The 22,211-nt window shown below is 27.5% G+C and overlaps 1 protein-coding gene across 2 annotated transcripts in view; it reads right to left on the bottom strand.

Moving 5' to 3' along the window:
• The window catches only part of LOC107457578 (sodium channel protein para), a 274,399-nt gene that overhangs the window by 156,579 nt on the left and 95,609 nt on the right, over positions 1–22,211 (bottom strand). The window lies entirely within an intron of this gene.

Genomic DNA, 22,211 nt, shown 5'->3' with positions numbered 1-22,211 from the left:
ATTTGTCAAGAATGCAACGATGTAAATATGTTACGTCTGCAATCTCAGTGTTTTTAAAAAATTACATTCTTAGAAAAAATAATCATGGTATTTAACTTGTTACTAACAATGATAAACGGGTCAAAATAGATTTAAAAAATTTTGACAACAAATTAATTTTTGCTTATTTTTTATCACGGACATAACAAAAAAATTGCATATTAAAATTAAAAAATTACCAAAATAATTTTCAAAGAATTACTTTTTTAGTATATAATTGTAGTATGATGTTATCACAAAAATAAATAAAATGATTTAAATGATGATAATATTTTATTAATTATCAAAATAGAGCATTTAAATAAGATTTGTATTTCATTTAGTTCTCAAAAAAAAGTGAAACATGAATTCTTAATTGAAACTGGAGGTGTTTATGTAATGTTAACGGAAATAGAACTACATAACATTAACATACGCATTTTATGCTTTAAAATGATATATAATAAGTTAAGTTTGCTAAAGTTCGTAATTTTGGCATTTTGGTTTACTTTTAGTGGAATTTCTCCAAAATATCTACAGTCTAATTATGGAAAATTCAATATTTAATGTTGACTCTTCTCTATCAAAGATATCATGACTCAAAAGTTATCATTTGCAACTGCATAGAGAAATTTCAAATTACAAATATTTGTAAAAATATTAGTAAATTTTATGAAGTTATTTATATCTACCAGTTTTCTAGCAATAAGAAATGGCTTACAACTTGGAAATTGTTTATATTTTCCATGAAATAAGAAGTTGTTTTAAATAAAATGTTGATAGAGAATTATTTACATAAGGCGTTTACATTGATTTGCAAAAATAATATAAATTTTTGTGTTTTTAAATATTTAAGATTTGCAAAGTGAAATTAAAAAACAAACTTACACGGTAAACTTTAAAATATTTTTGTAGTTTTGATCATAATTTTTTCTCAGAGTAACATTTAATAGCTTAAAAATGAAAAAAAAAAAATCAAGCATAAAATCTTCTTGGGAGTTAACCTGAAATTTTTGGTTTTTCAGGGAGGTAGAATGCAATGTCATCCTTAGGAAAAATGAACATTTTTTTATTTATTTCCAAGATACATATAAGTTACAATCCAACAACTGATTTCTTAAAAATGATAAAAATTGCGTAAAAGTATAATTTTTATGTTATTAAGAACACAAATTGTTTTGGCGGGGAAGGACGAAGAATTATACATTAGGAATACAAAATTCATTTTTTTCATCTCTAGAATTCAGACGAGTAATATTCCAAAATTTAATTGCTCGAAAATTGAAAAGGAAATGTTTGTAGAAGTATTATTCTGGTCGCACCCAAATCTTAAATTTTTAGGGGAGGAGAGGGATTAATGTTTTTCTTGTGGAATATAAGCGATTTTTTTTATTACTAGAATCTATATGAGTTTTTTTACTGCATTTAAATGATCAAAAATCAAATAATAGCATGCATTTTATTCATAAAGAAATTAAAAATTATTGTTTTATGGGGAAGGCGAGAGGGAAGTGCGATTCTGAAAGTGGGAACTATTTAGTTTTCCATTGCTAGACCTCATATCATTATTTCCTTAAAGCTTCAAAATTTCATTATATTTTATCCTTTTTTGATAAAAATAGAATGAACTATAATGGACGTATTGAAATTTCCGAAGAAGAGAGGAATAAAATTTGTAACAAATGGTACATTTCATGAAACACATTGTTTCATGAACATTTCTCGTTGTTCTTTTCTCCTTGGTTATTGAAATAAATAAATAAAGTGATGGTTAAAGAAATGCAACGAAATTCTCTATATAACATGAAAGCATAATGGTCTAACTCAGTTTTCTTTTATTGTGGGTGCATTTTTATTGACCGGAAAATCACATGACAGGATTCAGTTTTCTCACATTGATTTTCATATTGTTTGAGTTATCATCAGCATAAAATTAATAAAAGTCATTAAAGATATAGTTTTCATTTAAGTATTTTTGTATTCCTACTATTGCATTCGTAATAATAGCAGTACGCATGCGCTGCTATTATTACTTTTTTGATTTTGATTTTTTCTAAATTAAGAGCTTGAAACTAATAATAGTTAATAAGTAATAGTTTAATGAGGTAATAGTTTTAATAGTTTTAATAGGTAATAGTTTTTTTTTATAACGTTATTCTATGCTATACTTTAAGATAAAGTTATTTAAATCCATGACTAATTTTATTAATCGTTTTACGATCAATAAATTTTGCTCAAATTACATAAATATACTATTATAAATTACAGTCAAAAAGATTCGTTAAATGATTTAGAACTTAACAATCAGCTTCATGCACAGTGTGAGGCATGCGAAAATTGTATTTAACCTATCCATCTGTTTGATAAGCAAAAAATTGCAGTTATCAACTCATCTTATTATAACTATATTTTTTTAATTTCAAATGTTATTTTTAAAAAATAAATGCTTATTTTGAAAAATTACTTATGTTCTCTCAGCCTGGTGGTACGGTTCCGGATCTGCGTCACCTCGCCTGAGGAGCCTATCGCGGTGGCGAGTTCCACGCTCCCCGAACGGGATAGATCGGGGGTGTCATGTTCACTACTAGAACTTAATAGAATAAGGGAAATATTTGGACGTGGGGAAAGTGGGGCCACAAGCAAAATCAAACAGAATTCATTTCAGTACATATATTGTAAGTAAATAATTTAAATTTTTGTTGATAAAACTGATTTATGTCAAGGAACAACAATTATTGCAAAGCAATCATTGGGGCTGGTGAGCGGTAGCGAACCGGGGGCTTAACTTCCTAGAACACTAAATAAAGAGATTATCGAACTACAATTTGTTTAATTAAATCAAATTGCAATTTGATGTATAAAGTGAATTATGAGTCTTCTCGTCTCAGGCACATTGCCGCACTTCTAAATTTACTATTACGAAACCTATTATCACGTGACATATCATTACAATTTTTTAGAGGGGGTCGTTGAAGAGTTACGAATAAGGAAGGTAAAAGTAAAGTTTGAGAATTAAAATAGTCCCATTCATCCCATCCTTTCCTAGGGGCGATACTTTTCAAATACTCTTTAGAGAGATTGTGCTTAATGTTGAAGAGAAGGATGACAATAGAATGAGCAGAAATATAATGCTGGAGGGGGGAATGAAAGCACATCCAACCCACTGTGCTAATGTTAAAGTCGATATTTTTGATTTTTGTAAAGCGAAAAGAGGGAAAAGTTGTACAGCAGTGCGGGATTGGAGAAGGGTCCTTCTGTTGCCAGGAAAATTCCTTTTCTTTGCCGCATGCGCCAACTGATGACGTCACGAGACTTTGGTGCATGGTCTCTCGTTTTACTCTTCTCTTTTGCGTCGCTCGCCTTTTTTGCATATTTTTTTTTATTTACTCGTTGATGAATTTAATAAAAATAATAAAAATAATAAAATAATTCGTTGAATATAAATGGGGTGGGAATCAAGTCAATTTTAGAGATTATTAGGAATACAATTATTTCAAGCAGAATTTATTATAGTACGTTCTATACGCAGTTATACTTTGTTATCAAATCATCAAATTATTATTAAGTTCTGCCAGTGATAGAAAATATCGTACTGTGAGGTAGTAGCTTTTTAACCAACCATGTATACTTAACCAAGGATAGTAAATTCAGAGAATACAGGAGAAAAAAGAAAGCAGATAATTTATAGAACATTCTAATACATATATATATATATATATATATATATATATATATATATATATATATATATATATATATATATATATATATATATATATATATATATATATATATAAATAAATAAATACATTCATGCATTCATAATACTTTTGCTTTCATATTTTGTAATCTGGCAATCTTTCTGCGAAAACATTTTTAAATCATTTTTGAAAAATATCAGTCCATGTAAGTTGTTATGATTTTGCTACTCGCTTTATAGTCCCCCCTTTTTAATGTTTTTTCTTTTTATTTTATTTTATTATCTGTTTTTACATGTTATTTTTACTTTTTATGATCTATTTTTATGTAGTTATTTTATAAAAAAATTTTTTGAGTGCTCCTCACACTATTGTATTAATATATTTTGCTTTGGCTTTATTGATACAATATCAGAAAGCACTCTGTTTTGCGGATATAATCGTGTGGGCTGAAGAAAAGATTATATCTTTTTTTTTCCGGCTTTTTTTCCGGTTTTTTAATTAAAATTTCATATTTTTTTTTTAATAATATGTTGTTTGTTATTTTTTTTACTTATTATTTCCCTCCCCCTTTTTTTCATATGTCTATAATTTTTCTTTGTTTTATTCTTCATTTTGAACTTATATATATATATATATATATATATATATATATATATATATATATATATATATATATATATACATACATACATACATACATACATACATACATACATATATATATATATATATATATATATATATACATACATACATACATACATACATACATACATACATATATATATATATATATATATATACATACATACATACATACATACATACATACATACATACATACATATATATATATATATATGAGAGAGAGAGAAAAAGAAATTACACAATAAAGACAAAAAGGATAATATTTTTTTTCCTCCTATCTTCCAAAAATATTTAAATTATAAAAAAAAAATACTTTTAAAAATATTTAAAAATTTACAAAAAAGAAGAAGATATGTTCTGTATTATTAATGGTATAATAATAATGCAATAATAGTTTTTTAAAAAAATATTTTATTTTATATAAAACAAATATTAAAATTTACTCAAAATAAATAGTAAAATTTACTCAAAACAAAATTATTCAAACTAATCTATAATAGTTTTGTTATCTTTTTTTAAATACTTTTTTGATAATACTTCAGCAAATTTTTAATAACTCATAACTTATTAAAAAGTCTTATAAGTGAGACAGACGCAGACGCTCTTACTCTTTTAGTTTTGTAAAAAAAAAATATTAATGCTGAATAAACAGAAATATTTGAATAAGCTTTTTACAAAAAGAATGTGATGTTTTTTCAATTATTTAATTTTAATTTTAATTTAAATAATCTGTGAGAAATATATTGTATCGTATCAAGAGGGGGGGGGGGACCAGAAAAAAAGAAAAAAAGAAAAAAAGAAAACGAAGTAACAGAAGTAGTACTTTATTTACACCGCATTAGCGCTGTCCAATGGGATGTTTTCGACAGTCTGGGAAACAGGCCTGAGAAGATTCAGAAGACATGCCATCGCAGTTTTGATGTTTTTTTAGGGGAATTCCTTCCCCGCTTTGGTAACCCGCTAACATGCGAGTGAATTTGAGTACTTTACTGTGGAATGACTTAACGAGAAGCAATACCACACACCCTCAGTCCATTCACAGATTGCGGTTTTAGAAGTATTTTTACCATGCAGAATATTACAAGAAATATTTTAAAAAAATCAGTTCAAGAAGCAGAATATCTTTGATTTTGCTTAAATCTTATGGAATTAAATAAGTTCGAATGTAAGTTTTTTTTACCTAGAATTGGAAATACAAGTACCAATTATAGAATATTGCTGCTATTAAATATTTAAAATAAAGTTTTATAAAGAAGTAGGAAATCAAATATCTCTTAAATATTCATAATTCATAATGGCAAAAATATATTTCGTTTAGAAAATCCACTTTACAAGTTTTAATTAAAAAGGTTTCAATGCAAATCGTAATATATTAATTATAAATATAATATTTGTAATATATTACCTATGTAAGAATTAGTGCACATTTTCGGTTAGTGAATTAAACGATTAAATTGAACTGATGACGTAAATCAATTTAGTTTATTAGATATTTCGCTTTTTAGTTTTATTTAAAATTCAATTTTTTCTTCCATAAATGTGTTATTTCTAAGTATTCTTTTCAAATTTATCAATGATGGCTGAATTGATATTGCTGCCTACATTTTTTACAAGTTCTTTTTAATTTTAGTTTTTTTTACGAAGTGTTTAGCGAATTCAATTATTTCATTGTTAATTTATTTTTATTTAGTATTTTACTTATTCAAAGAACATCTTAACATCTGCTGAACTCTCTCTCTCTCTATATATATATACAATATATATATATATACAATATATATATATATATATATATATATATATATATATATATATATATATATATATATATATATATATATATATATATATATATATATATATATATATATATATATATATATATATTAAAAAAAAATAAAACTGGAACAAGTATTTTAGCTACAAAACAATTTAAAAAATTTGAGCTATTACTAAAACGTTTTTTCAAAAACGTTGCAGTCGATGTAATTTTTATCTACATAACTTTTTATTTCAGAATGTAGACCGATTATTCTATTTTTCACTTCTTTCTTATTATGCCAGTTGCTAAGATGTCGAATGTGAGAATAACTAAAGGGAAACTGTAAATTGTTTTGAAATTTATACCTGCGACTTTAATGGACATTATGGATTATTTTAGGCCTAAATGGATAGTTGATGTTCACCTTTTCTCCCGAAATAATCTTAAATCTTGAATTTATTGAAATGGAGTAAAAAAGAAGCAACTCTAAGCTTTGCTACTTGGATAAGTAAGGTACCTAGATAACCTAGCAACCTAGATAAGTATTGTTCCCTACGTATTTTTATGCTGAATTGAATAAAACCAGAATTATAACAATGATGATTCGAGCCCTGGTGGCTCAGTGGAAAGAGTATTTACCTTTCAATGAGATGAACCGGGTTCAAATTCTAGTGATGACTGGTCTATGCGAATTCTGACCCAGGCTCACACCGACCACAGTGCTGATGTGAAATATTCTCAGTGGTAGTTGGATTTAGAGTCCCTTTGCTGTCAGGCTGACCGGGGGAGGTTTTCGTAGTTTTCCTCCCCACGTAATGCAAATGTGGGTAAGTTCCATCAAAAAGTTCTCTACTGAGGCAAATTTCTCCCAATACTTGATTCAGGAGTCTCTTTGTTTTTTTCTGGATTGGGATCAAAATTACAAGGCTAAGAATTGAACATTAGTAGTCGTACGCATTAGATTCGCGTATTAGATTAGTACGGCAAACCCAAAATTGGACCGGCTGTTCAACGAAGGTTATAAAATAAAATGAGACTAATTGCTTAGAAGCACTTAAGCCTTAGGTTCAGTTTTAATTATACATATTTTACGTTTCATATTACAATATAGGGAAAACTTGCACTGTTTCTTATGTATTTTTTACAATGAATTAAATAACAGCAAATTCAAGTTGATAGAACAGTTTAGTTGTTGCAAAGGTTTTCTTAGCTACGAAAGATCTGTTTTTGTCTATAACTTTTGCACCTGTCTTATATTACTAATCAGACAAATGAGCTATTGTTTCTTATTCGAATGAAATAAAGACAAAAATAATTGAATTAATAGTTAAAAAAAAGTTAGTTCTTATACATAAAAAATACCAGCTTATACAGAAATACTGATTGATGCGGTTTATATCCATTTAAGCGTCTAACATTACGATTGAGACAACTGAGGCATTATTTCTTATGAAATTTTTACGCTAAATCTAATAAAATCATAAACAGACTTTTACTAATTTTGGTAATATAAAAGATTTATGGGTGAAACGCTTTGATAATTTCTAAACTGTTAGTTTGACCCCCTCTTTTTTCTCTCGTTTAATACAACGTAAAAATCTACCCATGTAACAATATTTCATTTATATCGATAACAATATCAAACGATAAATAGATTAGAGTAATGGATGTAACTTAAAAATTGAATTTTTTTAATACCGAATGACCCTTGTAATTTTTACACTATTGAGTTGGATTTATTCGTATTCGATTTTGCATAAAAATGCGTTGGCAACAGTACCTCATTTGTTTAGGTAGCAATTAGTAATATCAGACGGTTAAATAACTATAAGACAAAACTTGTATTCTTCTTTCATACAGTTTAGTCTTATCAATTTCATTCAAATTAGCGTTACGTATACAGAGGGAGCAATACCTTACTTACCTAGATTACAGTATTCATGCTTTAACCCTATTTGAACTTTTACTCCTCATTAAATTCAAGATGATGTCTAATTCCCGCACTAAGAAATAAAATATGGTTAAAACTACCTGAATATGCTAAAATTTGCTGTGTTTCTGACTCTATGGGAACACCATAAAGCTCGGTAATTTTTACTGAAGCACTTTGGTAATAACAATAAAATATGGTTTTATAATACGTGCTAAATTTGGTAATTTTGGTGAAATTTGGAAATTTTATTATGATTCCTCAGAGCAGGGCATTAAAACTCTTTATTCGGTGAAATTTATTTTTCAGTTTAGTATTTTTTACCAAATGTATGGCAATAAGAACTTTGATAAATAGAATTTCTGGTTAACCCTTACCATATGAATTGAAAATTTACGAAATGAATGATTTTAATACCGTATGTTTCGGTTTCAATAAACAGAATTATGGTTTTTATTTTTACCAAAAAATTCAAATACAGGACAGTAATATTGCTAATATTTTTTCCCGTATACGGTGCAGAATGTAGGGAAAACTTCAAACATTCATATTGACCCTAAATCAGAGCTTTCAAAACTATTTTAAGCAGTCTCCTTATAGTAGTTTCTGCAGATAAGACCAGATATCAAAGACTACTTGGGACGACTTTGGCCTTTAACAGGCTGTAGTGCCTTAAAGACAGAAGAATAGCTTCCTACTTCTGGAATTTTTCCTAAAGATTCTTTTGCAAAAATATGTTTATAAATTTTCGAATGGGAGAGTGTGATTTTGATATCTAGATTTTTTTCTTGAAATATGTTTGTGTAATTTCAAATGTAATTCGCAAAGTTTATTTCTTCGATTTTTACGTTATATTATAAAATATAATTTTAAATAATATACATTAAACCTAAATTATGCATACGTAAATTAATATTAATATTTGCTTAGTAATAATATTAATATTTTCTAATGGTTTTTCATTTGAATTTCATTAAAGTTTAAGTCGAGATAAATGCTCTCTGAATGTAAACAAAGTTCACAGCTCTGGAATGTAAACAAAGTTCAATAGACTTTCTTGCTAAGCCAATAAAATTTTTTTTTGAGGTAATAATCTTTTTAAAGTCTTTTTAGGATAAGGTACAACTGGCGCAAAATCATGAATTGGTACAAAATTAACTTTTGTTTGTACTCCAATTATTTACAAAAATACAGATGCTTTTGCGCAAGGTGATAACGGTAAATAGACTCATGATTTTAAGTCTTTAAATGCGTTTATCTCAAAATCAAATTTTTTTCACATTTTACACCACCTTAAACACGATATCTCATGGTGTTTTTCAAACAATTTAGTGTTCATGAGTGTTTATGATTTTAGTACACATGTTTTGAAATACAGACTAAGAGAAAAAAGTAGAATTTCATTTTTTATACGTGTATTTTTTCTCAAAGTCAAGCATGGAAATTTTTAAAAATTTGCTTCATTGATTACAATGACCCATAAATTAGTTATATATGCACTTGATTTTTAAGATTATATTTCAAAACACAGTTGTTAGCTTTCTAAATAAAATCCTCAAAGGAACTTTTTGCTTTAGGCAATATAAAATTTTTTACGGTGTTAAGCGTTTATGCAAAAATTTCTTATTTTTACCTAAAAAGAGCCATATAAAAAGAAAATAATAATTAGGATATTTTTTGCTGTTGCTAGTTTATAAGTTTTTACACATAATGAAACAAATTAGCTAGTTTATTTAAAACTTTTTATTAATATTTAAAAGAAAAGTTATCGAAATTTGTCGGATACCTTAGATGCGATAATAAACTTATATTATTACCTAAAAGAATTCATTTATCCATGACATTTTATAATTATAAAAGAATTCGTAAGAAATAATATAAGTATAATAGCAGAAAAACAGACAATTATTAAACGTATTGATTATTAAATTTGGGCAGCGCCTTTATCTTTCAGAAAATGTGATTAACACTGCCCAATAATCCAATAATCATTACAATGGGTTGCTATTTTACAATGAGAATTGAAATTTTTTAAGTGATATAATTTGCAAATGACTCTTGACGATATTTATAAATTGTCATCATAGTAATTATCTAATAGTAAAAAGCAATTATTAATATTATCTATACCTATCAATATGAATACCTACTTATAATTGAAATTATGGTTACCAAAATTATTATCACTCATATTGCGTGGTAAATTAACGTAGCTAATAAAACTAACTAAGTATAGTTATTTAACGATATAAATATGACTGAGGTAACTTTTATAGTGTCGGTTATTTTTGAGAACTAACAATCAAGATTGGTAATAAATTGATCTTAATTATTCCTATCATCGAAAATTGTGATAATTTATAAAAAAATATTTTAAACCTGGTTATTTAGTTATTATTAATAATTTAAGTTTCCTATTAATGGAATTTTAATGGAATTAACTAATTAACTGTTACATATACTTCTAAAATCCAATAGTCACGAAACTAATTTCGAAGGTAAAATAATAGACACAAAAAAAAGAAGAAAAAACGGAAATTATTGAACATTAGCTAAATACTTATAATTCAATCAAAGGTTTGAGAGAATAAGATTATTTTATAAAAACTTAGGGTAGCAATTTTTTAAAGCACTAAAAAAACGAAATTGTGAAAAGATAATTTCATCCTTTCAGATCTGTAAAAATACTAAATTCACTGTGAGACTTGGAAAGAAATATTTATTTAATTTCTTAACTTTTATTATTAGTATTTAGCATTCAATTAATATTTGATTACTATTTGCAAAGGAAAAAAAAAGAGAGCTGCTATAATTGATAGTATTCTGCAATAGTATTCTTCATAAGTCAATCATAAATCGATAATAATTTTACTAACTCTGCTTTTTATTTATATTTAGTTTTCATTTAAAGATCTGTTAATAATAATACATAAAATTAATATGTAAGACAAAGTTATTAAAAAAACTCCAATTTACGAATAAATTGGAGCTTTATTAATTTTACCAACCCTATTCATTATTCTAGTTCAGCCTTGATATAAAGATCCTTTAATAATAAATCAAACTAATATGTAAGACAAATCAATTAAAAAATGAGCCATTTTATTCGTAAATCATTACTAATTATTAATTTTATTGATCCTATATCTAATCTCATTTAGCTTTGATATTAAAATCTGTTAATAATATTGCATCAAACTAATATAAGAAAAATCTATCATCTAATCTATGTAAGAAAAATCTATTACATAATGTTACGATTAAGCATTATATCGTTTCTAAATTTACCATTCTACATTGTAAAAATTTTTGGTATATATATATATATATATATATATACCAAAAATTTTTATATATATATATATATATATATATATATACCAAAAATTTTTATATATATATATATATATATATATATATATATATATATATATATATATATATATATATATATATATATATATATATATATATATATATATATATATATATATATATATATATATATATATATATAATATATATAATATATAATATATATATATATATATATATATATATATATATATATATATATATATATATATATATATATATATATATATATATATATATATATATATATATATATATATATATATATATATATATATATATATATATATATATATATATTTTTTTTTTTTTTTTTCAATAAATAAGTATTCACATAATTTTCTTTTTAATGTATAACAGTTCAGCCACATTATTATATACTTAAGCTAAAGAATGCTGTTTAAGTTGATGTTACAACAATAATTTGGTTTATATTAAATCAAGAAGCTACTATTATTGCAAAGTAACAAAATGTAACCATTATTCTTCTTAAAATTATAATTTAATTTACTTTAATTTATACCACATGTACGCATTTAAAAAAATATAATTTTCATGTCCTGTCATTGCTCTGATGTATTTCTGAGTTAAAATATATAAAAAAAAGATTGGTTTGAAACTTTAAGTATCGAACAAATAGTTTAAATTTTTGACAATAAACTTCATAAAGACATCTGAAATTGCATTAAGAAATTTTTATCTAGTTTTAAATTTTATTAGGCATTTTTTGGTTAGCGCAAATAAATTCAATCATTTTTAAATTTTCTTATTTATTTATTAACTATTATTTATTTATTCATTTTATTCTTTTGCATTAGATTAGTATTCAATTTTGAGTTTACGACTGCCAATGTCCAATTCCGTAGCCTTGTAATTTTGAACCAAATCCAAAAGACAAGGGAACTCCTGGATCCATTATTGGGTGAAATTTGCCTTCGTGGGAGAAATTTGCCTACCCGCATTTGTGCTACATGGACAGGAAAAACCACGAAAACTTCCCATGGTTAGCCTTAAGGCAAGGGGATTCATGATCCGTCTACCACTGAGGATATTTTACATCAGCACTGTAGCCGGTGCAAGCCGGGTGTGGTATCGCCCAGCCATCGTTGGGATTCCGCAGTTCACCTCATTGAGTGGCGAGCGATCAATCCCCTAAACCACTAAGGCCCTTAATCTTTTTGAGCAACAAGACAAAAAATAGATGTTCCCAAAAGACAGTTAAATAAAAAATAGTTGGATTTATTAGCTTCCGGCAAACTGTACTGTATCTTCGTTTTTGTCACTTTTAGACAATATTTTGACATTACCACCCACATTTCATAACTTTTCTATCAAATAAAAAACTAATCATTGATTGTCTTTTGGTATTAAAGGAGTTTTAATTCCTTTAAGAAATGATTATTCTAAAATAATCCATCAAATATAAATGAATGTCTATTTTTATAATATAACAAATTAATGTTTAATTTTTGTAAAATTTTTAATTTTGTTTTCTTATTTATGATACATTCAGTTATTAACTATGGATGAATGAAAAAAATATTTATCGCTTGCAATAACAAATTATTTTTTAATTATTTTTTAAAAATAAAATTAGGTGGCTGTTTAAATCGGAAATGAACTTTTTTCAGTTATTTAACTTGCACCTTTATCACATTTAAATTTGAAATATTGTTTTCATGTAACATTTGTAAAAAGCTATTTTGTATAAAATGTGACAAGGCTATGTAATGTAAAATTCTTTGTTGCAATCATAAACAATACAAAAATATACTAATAACAATTACTGTTATACAAAAAAAAAGAGGAAGAAAGTGCAAGAATTTGTTCTTAATCTCAAAAGGAACCAAAAGGAAAATGAAACTAAAATTAGAATAAGTATCTCAGTTAATACTGAGAGCACCAGTGAAATATAAATGAAAAGAGTACCAATGAAAAAGAGCGAGTGATTTAACGCTAATTATTACCGTAAAATTTACAGTATAACAGATTTTTTGTTCTTTAATATGTTCTTGTAAAAATAGATTTAATGGTAAAAAGTTTTTTTTAAAATTTGTGTCAGAATTTAGCCATTCGTTTTCAGTATGTGTTTCATTAAAATGTACCAGTGGGCTCTGACCTCTGTCCACTGACGCTCCTCGTCATATGTTAAATTCTTTAGAGCTAATTTTTTATTAGAAATTAAAATTTTTAATCAATAATAAGTTATTGAAATAAAATTTTTTGAACTGAAATAAATGACATGTAATATATGAAAAATTTGCAAAAAAAACATGACATAGCTTTTCATTCTCCAATCGGGAGAAGAATTCAATTCGATTTATATATATATATATATATATATATATATATATATATATATATATATATATATATATATATATATATATATATATATATATATATATGTTATGCAAATGATGAGAGCATGTTATGCAAATGATTAGAATTTCAGACCCGTAGCGCATGCGCATGATGAGCAGCGCCCTCTGAACGGCTGATGAATCCGAGTAAATAGACGGCTGTAGCGACGCGTGTATGGTTATCGGTGGTAATCTGCTTGTGTTAAACGTTAGCTTAGTCGTTACTTATGCCTCTTCGACGAAAGAGAGCGAGTTATCAGCTACTTACGGACTTTGAACGGGGGAGAACCATCGGCCTTCGGGAAGCTGGATTATCTTATGGTGCAGATGCCGGTCGTGTGCAGCGTAGCAGCAGCACAGTGGTGCGTGTTTGGAAGCAGTGGACGAACGAGTGTCAGACAACTTGGAAATTCGGGAGTGGACCCCGAAATGTCACGTCAGCTCGCGACTATAGACACCTGGCCCGCATGGCGCTGACTGATCGTACGGCCCCCACTAGACAACTGGCAGCACAGTGGTCAATAGCTACAGGTGTTTCATTGTGTGCTTCATCAATTCATAGGCGTCTGCTGCAGCGTGGACTGCGCGCAAGGGACTCCTTTATACAGGATCCCCCTCACGTTAAACCATCGCCGCCTGCGGCTGCAATGGGCCAACCATAGGGACTGGCGTGCTGATTGGCAGCGTGCCGTGATTTCTGACGAATCCCGCTTTAATTTATAGTACCATGATGGCCGCATTTGTGTCAGACGCTATGCCGGTGAACGCCACCTTCCGGAGGGCGTTATCGAACGCTACAGTGGACGAAAGCCCGGAGTTATGGTTTGGGGTGCCATAGCATATCATGGACGATCTCAATTGCTATCAATTGTGGGTAATCTGAACAGCAACCGGCACATCAGTGAAGATCTACAGCCTCAAGCTGTTCCCTTCCTTCAAGCCATGCCATGCGCTGTATTTCAACAGGACAATGCCCGCCTTCATATTGCTAGGACTGTGCAATCCTTCCTTGCACCACGGCAGGTACAGCTTCTTCCTTGGCCTGCGTATTCCCCAGATATATCGCTAATTGAACATGTGTGGGATTTCGCTGGTCGGCGTCTCACTCGTGATCATCGTCCTGTTGCTTCTACAGACGAACTTTAGGTACGCATATAAACAATATGAAATGCTCTTCCTCAGGCAGACATTAAAAATTTGTTTGGCTCCATGCCACGTCGTCTAACAGCACTTATTGCGGCGCGTGGTGGTTACACAAAATACTGATTTTGATCTCTTGTTATTGTTTGTTTGCTTTGAAAATTTAATCACTTATTTGTACTACTACTAGTCAGCTGTGTATTAAATTTCACTTGATTATGACGATTCCTTCATGGTGTTGCAATTTTCACAAACATGAGTTTATATATATATATATCTATATTTGTTAAAAAACTGCTCTCCATTGATGACTGGCATTTCGAATGAGTCCTTTATTATAACAACAAAGTAACGATAAAAAGAAAGCAGAGAAAAATTAAAAAAAATAGTAACAAGATCTTAATGTAATTGTACCAGGTATTATTTTAGTTTTCTCTAACAAAATAAAAAAAAGTTAACAGCGAAATAACTGTGATCTGACTATCGGATTTCACTTACTAGAACTCAAATTTCATAGTCCGAATATTTAATCTTAAGTACGCTAAATAGTTAAGGCAGTCGAACAAGAGGTGACAGAAAAGCAGACATATAACATACTTTCGTTGAATATACATATTTCTTAATTGGAGTAATAAAACTCTTGAGCCTCAAAATAAGGGAGGAGAAACCGAGATCTAGAAAATATTTTCCCAATCATTTTTTCCGTTATTAAGTGTATGTACGTACGTAAGTATGTTACATACTTTTATTACATAAGATTATACACTCAGTTAATTGCAGATTTTCAATTTTTTCATTTGCATCATGTGGATGATTGTAAAATTTTTCCCAGGTTGAAGTTGGGATTTTGGTTATTTAAAATACATTTCTACATCAATTTTATCTGCATATAGATAAAATTGACGTAAAAGTTTGTATATCACACAATTCAAGTTTTTTCAACAATTATAAAATTAAATGAAAAAGTTTTTTTTTTTTGAGGAATCTTTTTCGATACATGGTAAAAATTTAGCAAAACTTGAAATTATTATTAAAGGGTCCACAATTTAGTCAGGTCTAATACCAAAACTATTTGGATCTTCCTTATTTTTCAGATTGAAATTGATCAAAAATCAACCTACAGATTTGAAACCAAATCCGTCGAAAAATACGTTTATTCAGAGAAAGTATGTTCCAGATTTTGTAATTCAAAATATCGTCTGTACAAATTAATTACTATATTGAAGGATGGACCCTCATCATTTAGATTGAGTTCTTTATACGCGAAAATTTGAATATTAGCTTTAAAGTTATTAAGGTGTTCGCATTTTCCTTTTTTACACTCAGTATTATTATCATAAGCATTCCAATTACTTAATTCAAAGTTTATTTTAAATTTATTATTTTTTTCCCCAAATCAGTAATTTTTTCTTTTATTTATACTCACCCAATGAGTTAAGCAGGGAAATCTCAGTTGCGTGTCGAATCAAAACTTGCATTAGCCAATGGAAAAGTGGTCGCGTGTGTTAATAAAAATATTTATGCTTGCAAATTGGTATTAATTGCTTAAAATTAAACCGATATTAAATTTGTAGCTTCGAAAGAGCATCAAGAGCTCAAATTTGTGATTCCAAAGAATATTCCAATATCTGTTAGTTTTCATTGTCAGCATAAAACATAATTCTTATTTTTCAAACACTAAAAGTTGAATAAATATAAATATAAGAGAATAGATCATCAAAAGAAAAACAAAACATTTCTTCAAAATCGGTTCATTTCCAATTACTTCTGATAATAAAAGTTCTGGTGTAGAAACCAATGTAATAAAAATGGGTTTTTATTACATTGTTTTACATAACACTAACACATACATAATACCCATTCCTTGTATGCGCTAAAAATCTGAAGAAATTAATAAATCACTATTATTTAACTGTATGGAATCATACACAAAGCAGAAAAAAATATACCACTTGACAATTCTAAAATAACCACAATTTGTGAAAACTTCTGAATTTATTGCAATATCCGCTTGATTTCAAAAATCGATAATATCGTTAAGTTCCCAATGGAGATTCCTATTAAGTTGAAAATTGTTTAAATTGAGATTTTAATTATAAAGTCAACAGACATACTTTCTGAACTAAATATTGAGCAAAAAGCAATAAATTTTTTTGATAGAAAGTTCAAACTATTCTCGGATAATGAAAACCAAGCAGCGTTTCTTTAAAAAATTATCTGAAAAAACGGTTGTTAGACATTTGAAAGTTTAAATTCTAATTTACTCCTAAATGAAATAAAAAAAAAATGACTTATATTAAATTTTCATTTAATAAAAAAACTAATAAAATGTTTAGATTTGAAATTTTGAATTTATGAAATTTCAACTGTGAAGATTAGAGTGTAGTGAAAACAAACATCTTTAAACTTAAAATTCAATAGTAGCCGAAAGTTATATCTTATATTAAATAAGCAAACAGTAAAGTTTTGAAATATTTGGAAATTTCAGAATTTTTTAAATGTATTTTGAGGATCTACTATTGCATCAAAATGTTACGCAATAAAGAAAATTAGTATTTTAAAATTATTTGTGTAGCGTAATTAAATATCTTTCATAATATCCAATAGTGAAGGAAAGTTAAGTTAGTTAAGGGTTGGACAAAATTTTAATGTAAGTTGAAAAAATTGTGAAGTTCCATTTTTTACACCAAAATGCTATAATGTTAAATTACAACACAGTGTTTTTGCATTATTTCTATTATATTTGTGCATGATAGTGAAAAATTTACTTTTCCTGCAAAAACTAAAAGTTTAAATTTCAAGAAAATAATATTAAAATTAAAAAAGTGCGAAAATAGCTCACCTGAAATTGATTTTAATTATCCCATTGCAACCAACAGTAACTAAATGAAACGTTTCATTCGTTAATCGATTTTAATACTCATAAAGAGAGGTACTAAAATATGCAAGCGTTTAAACATTATCCATAAATTTACATGGAATTTCGTTTTAAAGATCGATATTTGTTTGCTTAAGTCTAAAATTAGTTTATTTAAATATAAAATTATCTCTTTGTGTTAATGCATGGGGCCAAATTTGTGTGACACAATTCGAGTTTTAATAAAACCATCACTTAACTCCTCTTCGCAGGCTGCAGTCGCTGTTGTGACTAATTGAAATCTCTGTAGTTTGAGAATGAAATGATAGTTTGCGAATGAAAATAAATTATTTTGCTTATTCTCATTCATTTCATCATTTGTAACTCTTGAAACAACTGGTAGGATGTTATTTTAAATATCGGGATAGTGCCATTCAATCTGGTCAATATGGTCTTAAGAACTTTGAAGTTGAATTTCGGAACACTGAAAATCCCTTATAATTCGACACCACCTTTGAAAATGTGAGAAATTTCTAAATCCTGGTTTGCTTTTGATTGTCCTAAAATATGTCCAAATAAATATCTTGAGAATGAGAGAAGATTCAATTTTGATGAACAATATATGAACCATAAATTGTGGAATTTCTTTGGCAAATTTGTCGTAAACCAGGCTGGGACGTAAATCTTCAGAACTATCATTACTGTTATAGGATTTGATGAAGGATTTGGTTCGGAAATGTTTAAGTGCGAAATACGATTAACTGTTATCAGCCATTCAGAGAGTGATATTTTTCAGGGGGTTTGCAACTGCCAAATATTTAGAACATAGATCAATAGACACGCTATTAGAATTTTCATTCTAAAATTATGGTAAAATAATCGGCAGCAATCTGTCCATCCGATTAACCGTAAAGTTTAGGGTAAAGAATATTTATCGCATTTACGGTTTTGAAAGCGTTTACAACTAGTATGGTAATAAAACCATGATTATAAAGCAATACGGTTTTCTAACCCTTTACAGCTACAAAAATTCAAAACCGTAAAAAGAGAAATTCAACTGGACACAGGAGCTAGGCTTCTCGTTAGGTAATAGGCATTGGAGAGTCGAGGACGCAAATTGATGACGGTAGGACATTGATAACTCTTCATGTATTAAAGGGAATTCAGGTGTCAACCCTGAGACTCGAATCCCCGCACTGTCGGTCATGAGATTGACAGATTAGCCCTCTCGGCAATAATATGTACGTAGTTGCAAGGAACTAAGTTGCTTCATTAGGTGGGCTTAGTTTATGCAATAAAATTCTGGTTATTTAACCGTTTTATGTAAAAACAGTTAATAAACGATTTTTCTCACTGTTAATAGTTTGATTACCATCTTATTTATGGTTGTTTGACTGCATAAATATGGTAAAATAACAATAAAATAGATTGTTATTAAGCCAATTTTTCCAAGAAATTTTTAAAGGTGCACAGCCTGGTTTCTTTCTGATATTCTGTCTGGTCGATGCTTAAATTACACAAAGAAAACCTCCGGCAGTTTTGAATTGATAGGAAAAAACTTATAACCATACAAGTATACACGATTTTTATGTTTCTTTCTATCCTATCCGAAAAAGAGGAGATTCATTTTCGTGTTAATGCAAATCAGCCATGACAGTAGCTCTTGAAGTTCTCTTTTTCTCAGTTAAATGACGCCACTTTTTACACCCAGAACAGCTAATTCCAAAAAACGTATCGGTATTTGTGTTTTTTTTAATGAGATCATTTATAATGCACCTCTTAATATCTGTTTGCTAAACTACTTGCAAGAGAAACATGATCCGAGTATTTGCCATCAGGCTGTATTAAAAAAGATATATGTTCCTTCATAAATGTTTTTCCGCAATGAACTTCACCACGTTTTTTTTTCTCACTGCGCGAAAAACAAGCATAGTAACGTCTTCTTTTGGAAATCGGGAAGAATTACAGATTTCAAAAATTTGCAATCGAAAAAAATCTCAAGATTTTATTTAAAAAAAAAATCCCTTTCCAGTCTGAGTAAATTTGATTTAAAATAAATTTGATTAATGGTACTCTCTGACAATGCCTTACTGGTTATTTAAATACCACCATTTAAATTATTTGTGCTATTGTCCTCAATTTAAATAATAAAATCAAGTTATTTTTAGTTTCTGGGTGTTTTATTGATTTTTAATATACTATATGTAACTATGTTATGTGCTTCTTACCCTTTAACATTTAGAAAATATTAATAGACCGGGAAAAAAATTCCGAAAAAAAGGACAATTAAAAAAATAATATATTTCCTCTTTTTCGGATTCCCTCTCCCGGTTTTTTGTTACTTTTAATTTTATTATCATTTTCTTTTCTCCCCCTTTTTTAATTGTTATGTAATTTTTCCCATGTTTTATGAGTTCTTTGCAGCTTATGATCAATAAATAAAACACATTGTTTTTCTTAATTTTCTTCGTGTTTTTTGTATTTATTTATTATGCTATATATATATATATATATATATATATATATATATATATATATATATATATATATATATATATGAAGTTAAAAAATGGAGGAAACATGAAAAGTAATAAAGATTAATGAAAAGAGAAGAGGAAAAATAATTTTTAAAAATATTTAAAAAAATTTTATTTAAAAAAAATTATTAAAACTCCAGAATTCAAAATAATGATAAGATATATTCTCCTCATCAGCTCACACGATTATGTCTGCAAAAAAGAGTGCATTCTAATATCGTATCAATAGAGCCAAATCAAAATATATCAATAGAATAGTGTGAAGAGCACTAAAAAAAATTTTAACGAAAAAAGTACTTATTAAGTAAATAATATACACGGTATTAAGCATACCAAACAAAAACTGAAAATAAAATGTACAGAAAATGCAAAATAAGACACAATACGAAATCCATAAAGCGAGTAGTGAATTCAAATGAACTTACACGTATCGGAATTTTCACGGAAAATTTAAGATATTTTCGCAATAAGATAGCCAAATTACAAAATATGAAAACGGAAGCGACAATAGAGGTTAGAAGCGTAAATAGAGGGATCTTATTACGAAAATATTTTGTTTTCCGGATTTCTTTTTTGAATAAAATATTTTTTACATATTTTTAAAAATATTTTATTTTAATGATTAAGTGCTGTATAGGAAAAAGTGCTCAAAGTTTGATATACGTTGAATCGATTATTATTCAATTATTTGAATACTTTCGCAAGAATAACCGAAGGACAAACACATTCCTTTTATTTTCAAAATTTTGTTCGTATTTAAAGAATAAAATTGATAATTACAATTTTTCTTAACCATAAACGTCTCTTGAAGTAAAATAGCTATAGATCAAAAAAACCATTTTAGAATTATGTTTATTAATCTATGAAGGTATAAAATGAAATATCAAACCTTTAAAAAAATTAAATGCTGAAATATAATATTTGATAGTCAAATTTGTTTTTATTGCTAGTTTAACATATATAAATTAGCCAAAAGAAGTGCTTTGGTAACAGAAGTAGAATCGAAACTAAAATTTTCAAAAACACAAAACCAAAAATCAAAAAAAAAAGAGTTTTATATTTCAAATTCATAATGATATTCCAATTTATCTCAACCTTTCTTTCCCTTGAATTCAACTATAAAACAAAAAGTGTAATTGTTTATTTAATTTTGACATTTCATCTAGACTTAATTATTGAAAATAAAATTAATTTTTTTAATATTTCTTAAAGGAAAGGCTTAGAAATAAATATAAAATTCAACATTATTAGCCTCAACCACCGGCAAGGAAAATCAAATTTTAATGATTTAATTTTATAAATAGATTTAAAACTTATCAATTGACCATTGATGCTAAATTAATTCTAAATGGTTAATTAAAAATATTTTAAAAAAATGTAAGATCATATAGTTTTAAAATCAAATGCGAATAAACTTATTTATTTGTAAACTATTTTCTGTCGTATTTAAAGGAAAATTTTTTTTGCTCATTGCGTACTGGTTAGTATGCAGTTGAAAACTGATAGAGTGTCTTGAGATTAAATCCAAAAGTATATAATTTCTTTGTCCGTCCTATTAAATGGCTTACTATTATAATGTAATTAATATAGCTTTTTACTAGTTTTAACTTTTATCTCTAATAAAAAGGAAAAATTATCAGAGAAATGTATTTATTAGGATTACAATTTACGAATATTAAAGCTCTCATTCTCGCCTACTATATATTATAGCAAACATATAAAAGAGGATTATTTACAGCACACTGAGATAAAAAAAAATGGTTAACACTACCGGAATAGGGAAAAATTTACCACGTTTTTGGCTCTATTAGGCCCTTAAAAGCTCGGTAATTTTTACCGAAGTACTTTGGTACTGAATTTGGTAAAATTACAGTAAAATT

This window comes from Parasteatoda tepidariorum, chromosome 7 (assembly GCF_982258835.1).
Source record: "Parasteatoda tepidariorum strain Cologne lab strain chromosome 7, Ptep-v5.0, whole genome shotgun sequence".
NCBI classification, from domain to species: domain Eukaryota; kingdom Metazoa; phylum Arthropoda; class Arachnida; order Araneae; family Theridiidae; genus Parasteatoda; species Parasteatoda tepidariorum.
Note: the sequence above shows the minus strand (reverse complement) of the source record. Positions and strands in the feature narration are given on the sequence as shown.